At 46.7% G+C, this 9,140-nt stretch overlaps 1 pseudogene; it reads left to right on the top strand.

The window, feature by feature from the left end:
* Positions 1–155: 155 nt before the first annotated feature.
* On the top strand, positions 156–6,132 carry LOC103259562 (annotated as a pseudogene).
* The last annotated feature ends 3,008 nt before the right edge of the window (positions 6,133–9,140 follow it).

Below are 9,140 nucleotides of genomic sequence, written 5' to 3'. Positions count from 1 at the left end.
AGTACAATATCACAACCAAGATATTGACATTGATGCAATCAAGAGTGGCTGTCCTATTTCACATCCCTACCAGCAGTGTATGGAGTGGTCCAGTTTCTCAGCATCTTCGCCAGCATTTGGTGTTATCACTGTTTTTCATTTTAGCCGTTCTGAATATGGTCTCCAGCTTTAGGGTGTCTGAGCTGCAAGTGCTACTGGGCTTTGCTGGTTGGAACAAGAGTGGCCGCAAGCATGGCCTCCTGATGCGGGCGCTTCACCTGCTCAAGAGCGGCTGCAGCCCTGCCGTCCAGGTCAAGATCCGAGAGCTGTACCGGAACCGCTACCCGCTAACTCTGGAGGGCCTGTCTGACTTGACTGCCATCAAGCCGTCGGTTTTCACCCTGGACGGGGGCTCCTCGCCGGTGGAGCCCGAGCTGGCCGTGGCTAGGATCCACACGTTGCCTTCCACGTCCGTGACGTCGCGTTCCCGGTCTTCCCCCGTGGGCTCTGTGCTGCTCCAAGAGGCCAAACCTGCCTTTGAGATGCAGCAGCCATCCCCGCCGATGCCTCCTGCCCACCCCGACGTGCAGCTGAAAAACCTGCCCTTCTATGACATCCTCGATGTGCTCATCAAGTCCACGAGTTTAGTTCAAAGCAGTATTCAGCGTTTTCAAGAGGAGTTTTTTATTTTTGCTTTGACACCTCAACAAGTTAGAGAAATATGCATATCCAGGGATTTTTTTGCCAGGTGGGAGGAGAGATTATACCGTCCAAGTTCAGTTGAGACTGCCTGGCAGAGATAAGTTGCCCTCAAGAAGATAACTACCCCAATAGTTTGTGTATAAAAGTAAATGGGAAGCTGTTTCCTTTGCCTGGTTATGCACCACCCCCTAAAAATGGGATTGAGCAGAAGCGTCCTGGCTGCCCCCTAAACATCACATCTCTAGTTAGGCTGTCTTCAGCTGTGCCAAACCAGATTTCCATTTCTTGGGCATCGGAAATTGGGAAGAATTACTCCATGTCTGTATATCTCGTATGACAGCTCACACCAGCCATGTTATTACAGAGATTAAAAATGAAAGGTATTAGAAACCCTGATCATTCCAGAGCACTGATTAAAGAGAAACTCACTGCAGATCCCGATAGTGAAGTTGCTACGACTAGCCTCTGGGTGTCCTTGACATGCCCTTTAGGGAAAATGAGGCTGACAATCCCATGCCGTGCAGTGACCTGTACACACCTGCAGTGCTTCGATGCTGCCCTTTATCTGCAAATGAACGAGAAGAAACCCACCTGGATTTGTCCTGTGTGTGACAAAAAGGCTGCCTATGAAAGTCTTGTATTAGATGGACTTTTTATGGAAATTCTCAATGACTGTTCTGATGTGGATGAGATCAAATTCCAAGAAGATGGTTCCTGGTGTCCCATGAGACCGAAGAAAGAAGCTATGAAAGTGCCCAGCCAGCCGTGTCCGAAAATAGAGAGTATGTGCAGAATGAAGCCACGAGCAGAGCCGGGGGCCTCGGGCATCATTGTGTGTGTCACTATCCTGGCCCCATGGGCCTCGGGCAGCGTTGTGAGTGCCACTATCTTGGCCACGTGGGCCTCGGGCTGCATCGTATATGTCACTGTCTTGGCCAGGTGGGCCTTGGGCAGCATTGTGTCACTCTGTTGGCCACGTCAACCTTGGACAGAGTTGTGTGTGTCACTAGTCTTGGCCACGTGGGCCTTGAGCAGCCTCGTGTGTATCCACTAGTCTTGGCCACTAGAACTGCAAGTTTGCTGACTTCATTTTTTGATTCTATGTAATTTCCCCCCAAATGATTTTTATTCTTTACTGGAGAAATGTGTGAAGCTTATGCCATCTTATCAAAGCCTTTTCGTAGTATATTTTTTATATGTAAAATAAATGAAAGTCATCCAAAATCATTTAAAAAAATATCATTCTCTACTTTACTATTTCATCATGAGTGTAACCCCAGGAGACTCAATGACATTAAATATTGTAGAAATTTAGTGTTTGGAGACTTGAAGTAGTGTAGAATTTGGGAGTCTCCCTCAGTGGTAAAGTATCTTGAAGGAAACGGTATCTTGAAGGAAACGGTATCTCCCTCAGTGGTAAAGTATCTTGAGAAGGTGGTCATGGGTAACCAGTGCAGGGCTTCAGGAGCCAGGAAGGTAATATTTACTGGAATGGGGGAGGGGCTGGAAGAGGGGTCAAGGGCAAGGACCACAGCAGCAAGCACCCACTAGGAAGGTGGAAATCCATATCTCCATTTTACATAGTAGGAAACTAGGGTTTAGAGAAGTTACATAACTTACCTACATTCAAGCAGCTATTTGGCAAAACTGAGATCTGAGCATGGTTTTCCAGATGCCAGATCTCAATGTCGTCTCACAGCCCTGCATGGCCGCTCAGAAAACCAGAAATTGATTCTCAGCTGTAGCATAAGACTGCTTCTCTAAGGAGTCTCATTGTTTTTCTCAATCTAAGAACAAATATTTGCCTGTGGGCAATTTTGTGGGCTGCCACTGAGTGATGACATTGTCTACCTATGACTCAGTTCCCTGTCCTGGGAGGACTGGAAGGAAGGGAAGCAGTTGGAGCTGCCCTGTTCTGTGTTGCACTGGGTGAGGTGTTTCTGCTTTATATTCATTTCCTCTTCCTCAAAACTTTGCTCAGGAAGTAACACCCCATTTCCCAGACATTGAGAATCTGACCAATAAAACTGCTGGATGGTAGAAGCAGGAACGGAACCAATGTCCATCTGGATACCAAGTCCTGTCCCCAAGTGTGTTGAGCTCCCAAGGGAAATATCATTTGTGCACTCTGAGTACACAGTCTTGTGAGGACGTGGACAATGGAGACCCCCCCTTGAGTCTAGGCAGGCACAGCCTAGAGAAGGAGGGAGTAGGTGAGGAGTAATCAAGCCTTGGGTTTGGCTGATGAAGAATTAGATTTTCATTTGGAAATCAAATACAGTCAAAATTGTCTTGTGACCCTCACTTAGAGTGCGGCTATATTGGGTATCAACATACCTTCCCTCAAGAAGTTTCTCCTCCTGCTTTGGAATGTCTGCTTTTTCTTCTGGATGAAGCAGTTGACTGGAGTTTAGGGGCCATGCTGTGTGGAAAATATGTCCTGTGTATTCCCACATTAGACCCACAGCAGGCAGTGGTGTGCTGGGCCAGCTGGAACCAGTTGTGAGGGCTGGTTTCATGCATCTCCTCCCAACTCTACCCTCAGTGTCATGATGTTGGTAGCTAGAATCAGCCAATATTTATGCCACAGAAACTGGCAAACAATAGAAACTAAGACCCCCTTCCTCCTGTGGAGCCAGCTACCAATGAATTACCTGCTTACCCCTGTCTAACAGACAGCAGGGGACTCACACCTGAGAGTAAGGAGATGGGCCAAAGGAACTATTGGATTTACAGCTGCCATTTCACTCTTACCTTGGGACTGAGACGAATTGTTTCACAGTTTAAATTATTATTTTTTCCCTCACATTTTTTTTACTGAGTTAAAATAACTGAACTTGAGAAGTTAAACACATAATGCGCCTCTACTGGAAAGCAAGATGGCCAACTCTGGACTGTGTCTTTGGGTCCAACCATATAATTGAGTCCTGTGGGTCTTGAAGAGGTGGGGCACCCACACACAAGACTGCTCAGGGCTACCTTGCACAACTAGAAGAGAGAATCTTCCCTCTTTTTTTCTTCTTTCAGAGAACACTGTGGCTTGGGCCCTCATAGGCCAAACTTTCTTTCAGAAGAGGTGCTCGTTGAGACTGCTTTTTCTTTGAAACTACTTTGGGGCTCAGTGAGTACAGCAGCTGGTGACTGGAGATGAAAGGAAGTCTCTCCAGTACCGAGGCTCATGTGTGCAGAATAAATACTTGCCGAGTTGCCAGCAATCCAGGTTTCCATCTGCCATTTAGCTGAAAGTTGCTTGTCTTATTCCTGGGTATGTGCAACACCCCAAAATAGTCACTGACAAGGTTGGGTCTAGGGTGAGGCAACAAAGCACCCATTCTCAAGTGCTGACCCTGCACTTGCTTAAGCCTGAGAGGGAGGGCCTCCTTGCCTCACCTGTTCACAAGCCTGGTCTTGCATGAGAAGTGGGGGACCAGAGCCAGGGTACCCGGTTGTATAACAGATGGTGGACAACTTGCTGTGAGATCCCAGAGCCCCATCTGGAGTAGGTCAGAGCCAGCTGTCCCAGGGCCTAATACTAACCCTAACCCAAACCCTAACCCTGGAAGGGGCCGCAGGCATTGATAGAGGTGGCAGGTAAGGGGCTTATGTCATGGACTGGGAGCATGTAGGTAGGCTGGAAGGTGATGGTGCATCCTACTGGGGTCCCTAAGGGACGGAGTTGACCTCATAAATCGGGAGTTGTTTTCCCAGTGAACAGCTCCTGCTGGGCTCTCCCTCTCCTCTCTGCCCATCGGGAGGGGTCTCAAAGATCTGTGAGCACATTCTGGGGGTTGCAGGTGGGATCTACATAGCCTACATGTTTCCCTGTGGGGGTGGAGGAGTTGTGGTCTGAGTTTCTGGCGGGTGGAGGGATGTGTTGGATGACATGTTCTGTCCTCTCATTCTAGACGGAAGAGACATACTGGTAACCTGAGGCCAATAACAGAGCGGGACCCCTGGAGATAAAGGACGACCAGTAGATAGTTGCCTACATTATCAGAGACACCAGACCAATGAGATATTCATTCATTCATGAGAGATCAGTTCCAAGATCCCTGTGGGCACCACAATCTACAGCGCAGGCTACCTAGATTGCCTTGAGCACAGGGGCTCTCATCACTCACCTGTGGGGGCTCCCCAACCCCAGAAAGGTATTCCCAGGCTACCCAGCCTTTCAAGAACCTCGTACAACATGGCACAGAATTTGCACACAACCTAAGCACATCCTTGTGTGCAGTTTAAATCATCTCTAAATTACTCATAATGGCTAATACAATGCCAATGCCATACAAATAGTTGCTATGCTGTGCTGCTTTTTGAATGCATTTTTTTTTTGAGTTGGAGTCTCACTCGGTCGCCCAGACTGGAGTGCAGTGGCCACTTCTGGCCACCGCAGCCTCGACCTGCTGGGCTCCACCATCCTTCTGCCTCAGCCTTCCAAGTAGCCGGAATTACAGGCGCGCGCTACCACGCCCGACTGATTTTCTGATTTATTGTAGAGATGAGGTCTCGCTGCCCAGGCGGGTCTCGAACCCACGGGCTCAGGCAATCCACTCACCTCAGTCTCCCAAAGGCGTGGGATTACAGGCTGAGCCACCGAGCCCGGCTTGAATGCATTTTTTATTGTTTTCTTAGTTTTCAAATATTTTCCATCCACAGTTGTTTGAATCCATGGATATAAAACCTGAGAATACGGAGGGCTGACTGCATGCAATCCACAAAAAGTGATTAACTGTAGCAATAGGCTCAAACTATTACTGAGCTGAGAAACCGCACAATATACTCACTGTCTGTAGCTGGAGATGCAGGGAAGCTGCCATGTGATCCATCTGTGTCAGAAGACCTGAGAACCTGGGGTCCAGTGATGCAAGCCCAAGGTCAAAGCCCTAAGATCCAGGAGGGTTAGTGCCAGAGAGTAGGAGATGGAGGTCCCAGCTCTAGAAGAGAGAATGAATTGCCTTTCCTCTGCCTTTTTGTCCTATCCAAGCCTTCCGTGGATTGGATGAGCCCAACCCCCATTAGAGAGGGCAGATCTTCTTAACCCGGGAAGGTGTCAACTCTAATCTCTCCCAGAAAGACTCTCACAGACATACACAGAAACAATGTTTTATAACTGTCTGTGTCATTCTTCATCCACCCAAAGTTAACCTAAAGTTGGACACCTAAAGTTAACTGTTACAATGCCTATCTGATGTGGTTGGAATATGAATATTACTGTCACACGGAGTTTGGACGGGATTCTTGAGTGGGAGCTGGGCCCAAGCACAGACCTGAGCCTTCTCTCCCCCACTGGGGCCTGCTCCAGGTTTAAAAGGTGAAGTAGTTGGCATGGCTTATGAGATGGCTGTGAAGATGAGAACACCTTGTGAAAACCAGACCCAGGGCTTCTCAGGAAGCTTGAGGTCCAGTGCCCCACAGAGGAAGGAAGGACTCACCCTCCAGCTCAGAGTGTGAGAGTCCCTGGCTCTATGGAGATACCAGCTGAGGCTTCACAAGCCAGCACTCATGCAGGTGTGTTCTGGGCTTGAGCTGCAGACCTGTGTGAGACTCAGAGTGCAGGGGTGGTGACTATGGTTGGCTAAGGATTTCCTTGGGGCCCCGAGGTTCTGGAGATACAAACACAGGTCTCGGTTGCTCTGTCTGGGAGTGGAGTGAGGAGAGTTAGATACTGACTGAGTCAGGCCTTGCCACTCTCCCCCTCAGTGTGGCTTCTCAAGTCTGAAGTCATCTTAGTGTGGGACACTTGCTTCATTGATGGGGACTTGGAAGTGGAAAGACTATTGCTCTGAGAGGATGAAGATGTGGACCTAGGCCTGACTCTGCCACCTATCCACTTTCCCGACCTTGGGTTCACCAATTCACCTCTTTGAAACCTCAATTTCCTCATCTGTAAAATGAGAAACTAATCATAACGATACTCTTGTGCCTGTCACAGGTAGACATTTGGGAGGCAGTGATGATGGGTTAGCTCTGGGAAATGCCTGTTATGTAGTTTTAGCAGTAACAGATTAATCAAGCTCCTGCATCTCCATGGGTCAGAATCTTCCCTTTCTTATCCTATGGAACTCAACCCAAGATAGGCTATTGCCTCATTGCCATGGGCACAAGGGCCCAGCTTGGTGACCTGATCACAAAACCTCCCATCACCCATATTTGGAGCCCTTTACTTCCAGAATGGTTTTCTCATAAAGAGGTTTCTCAATTGTCACACACAATATGGTGCAGTTGTTTCTATTTTTGCTTTTGCAGCTATAGTAAATAAGTTAACAAAGATTTTCCAGGTCTATTGGTCTTCAAACCCACCCATCCAGTGAAAGAATGCCATATTCCATTTTCCTTTGGTTTTTTTTGCCAGTAACTATCTTTAATATTATTTATTGTGTTTTTAACATTTTAAGTTGCAGATAACAGAATTTTCTTATGGCTCCTTTTTAGGAAAAAAGGCTTATGCTAAAGGGTATACTTTAACTCCATGTTTTTTTGGTGTAGAAAAACAGCCTATTGCATGGCCAAAATGACACCATATTGAAGCAAAACAGCTTTGATGACCAATGGTTGACTCTTGCACCTGCAGCAAAGTCTTTAAACTCTGTCTATAGCATAGATAACCCCTCACAGAGAAGCCATGCGGGTAGCATAGATAAACTCATGAAAATGCTTATCTAACCTCAATACCAGTCACGAGTTTCACAAGAAAGACTAAGGCAAGAGCAGCATTACTTGTTCAACCATGAAAGTTTGCTATATAAAGGATATTTTCTGGTGGGGTGCAGGTATTCACTGTCTTGCAGCCCTCCAAGACACCACTTCTGTTCATAATTTTCTATCAATATCAGTTCTAATAAACTGGATTCATCAGCCTCTTTCTTTGACCTCTCTTCTTCCTCGGACTTCTGAGTAGGTATGCACATACCTGCTCACCACAGAACATTCAGTTGGCCTGAGGAAACAAACTCAAGCCAGACATCCTAGAATGGCTTTCCAGAGCTACACTGTAGACCTGGGGCTGAGAGAGCTACTGCCTCTGTCATGGACAGGAAACTGCAGGGTCAGGAGCAGCTGGTTGTGACCATGCTATTGCTCCCAGCATTCCCTGCCAGCAAAACCTGCCTGGTCCTCACATAATTCAGTCTCCATAAATGGTGTGTGTGTCAGAAACAGAAAACCAAATACTGCATGTGCTCACTTATAAATTAGAGCTAATCACGGGTACAGATGGGCATAAGGACAATTGAACAGATGCTGGGGGACTCCAAAAGAAGACAAGAGAGGGAGGGATGTGAGAGTAGAAAAATCACTATTTTGGCAACGGGTGCATTGGAAGTCAAATCCCCACCATCATGCAATATATCCTTGTAATAAATTTACACAAGTATTTCTTGAGTCTAAAATACATTTTCTTAAAAAAAGATTATTTAAAAATCTTGTGTATGTAAAATTACTGGTGAGACCTCAGCCGAAATGCATCTGGAAAATACAGTTTGAACTTTTCATACACTGTGGTACAGGAGGACATCCTAGATCAGGGTGTAAGAGGTGTTGAATGAGCCAGTCCATGGCATCTTCCAGTTTGTCTTCACGACTTGCTTGAGCTTTGTTTGACCCTTGTCCAGTGTGTGGCACAACAAAGTCCTCTTATGTTTGAGTAAATGTCCAACTTGACTGTCTCATTGTCCCCCACTTCCTTTCCCTCTCATGCTAACCCTTCACAACTGCTGCCCTGGCTCTGTTTTGCCCTGGTGATCATGAAAAAACCCAGTGGATCCAAGAACATGCTGGGTTGCTTTATTTTTGTTGATCTGGGTTTATCTCAGGAAGCCTCAGATCTCAGTGTCCACACACAGGCTTCCCCTCTTTTCTGAAACTTTCATATCTGCCTCTTTCCACAGCCTGAATCCTGACACAGGACCACCCTCCTGTGTGTGGTTCTATCCAGATTGGTGATCCAGTGCCCCTTCCTCTAATTAGTCTCTGAGGGAGCAGCCCAGCCAGGAGTTCAACCCCCTTCAGAATATCCCTGGGAATGTGGTAAGTGAGACTTTTTTACCTCTCTATGTGACAAGAGAGCAAGGGGTGGAGGAGAGTGAGACCTGAAGAAGAGGAACTAAAAAATGAAGATTTCTCTTTCAAGAATCTTGGTTATGATGAGCAGGAAAGAAATGAGATGATAAGGAACTGAAGGGAGGTTGTAGAATTTTATAAATTTTTTTTTTTATTGTGAAGTTGTGGGGTACAGTTAAGGGTTAGGTATACAATTGCGTTTCATTCAGGCACCCTGTTGATATGGGGTGTTTCCCCATTCCCAGACAGATATTTGCTACTGTTAATCCCATCTCCTTCCCCCCACCATAGTTTCCCAGTACGGTCAGTCATTTTCGTATAGTATTGCATTGGATGTTTAAGGTCCATTATATGAGTGAGAACATGTGATACTCGGATCTTTGTTTCTGTGAGAGGTCACT

The sequence above is a fragment of the Carlito syrichta genome, unplaced genomic scaffold (assembly GCF_000164805.1).
Source record: "Carlito syrichta isolate Samal-C Ts95f unplaced genomic scaffold, Tarsius_syrichta-2.0.1 Scaffold302882, whole genome shotgun sequence".
Taxonomy (NCBI): Eukaryota; Metazoa; Chordata; class Mammalia; order Primates; family Tarsiidae; genus Carlito; species Carlito syrichta.
This window is presented reverse-complemented; position numbering and strand designations above follow the sequence as displayed.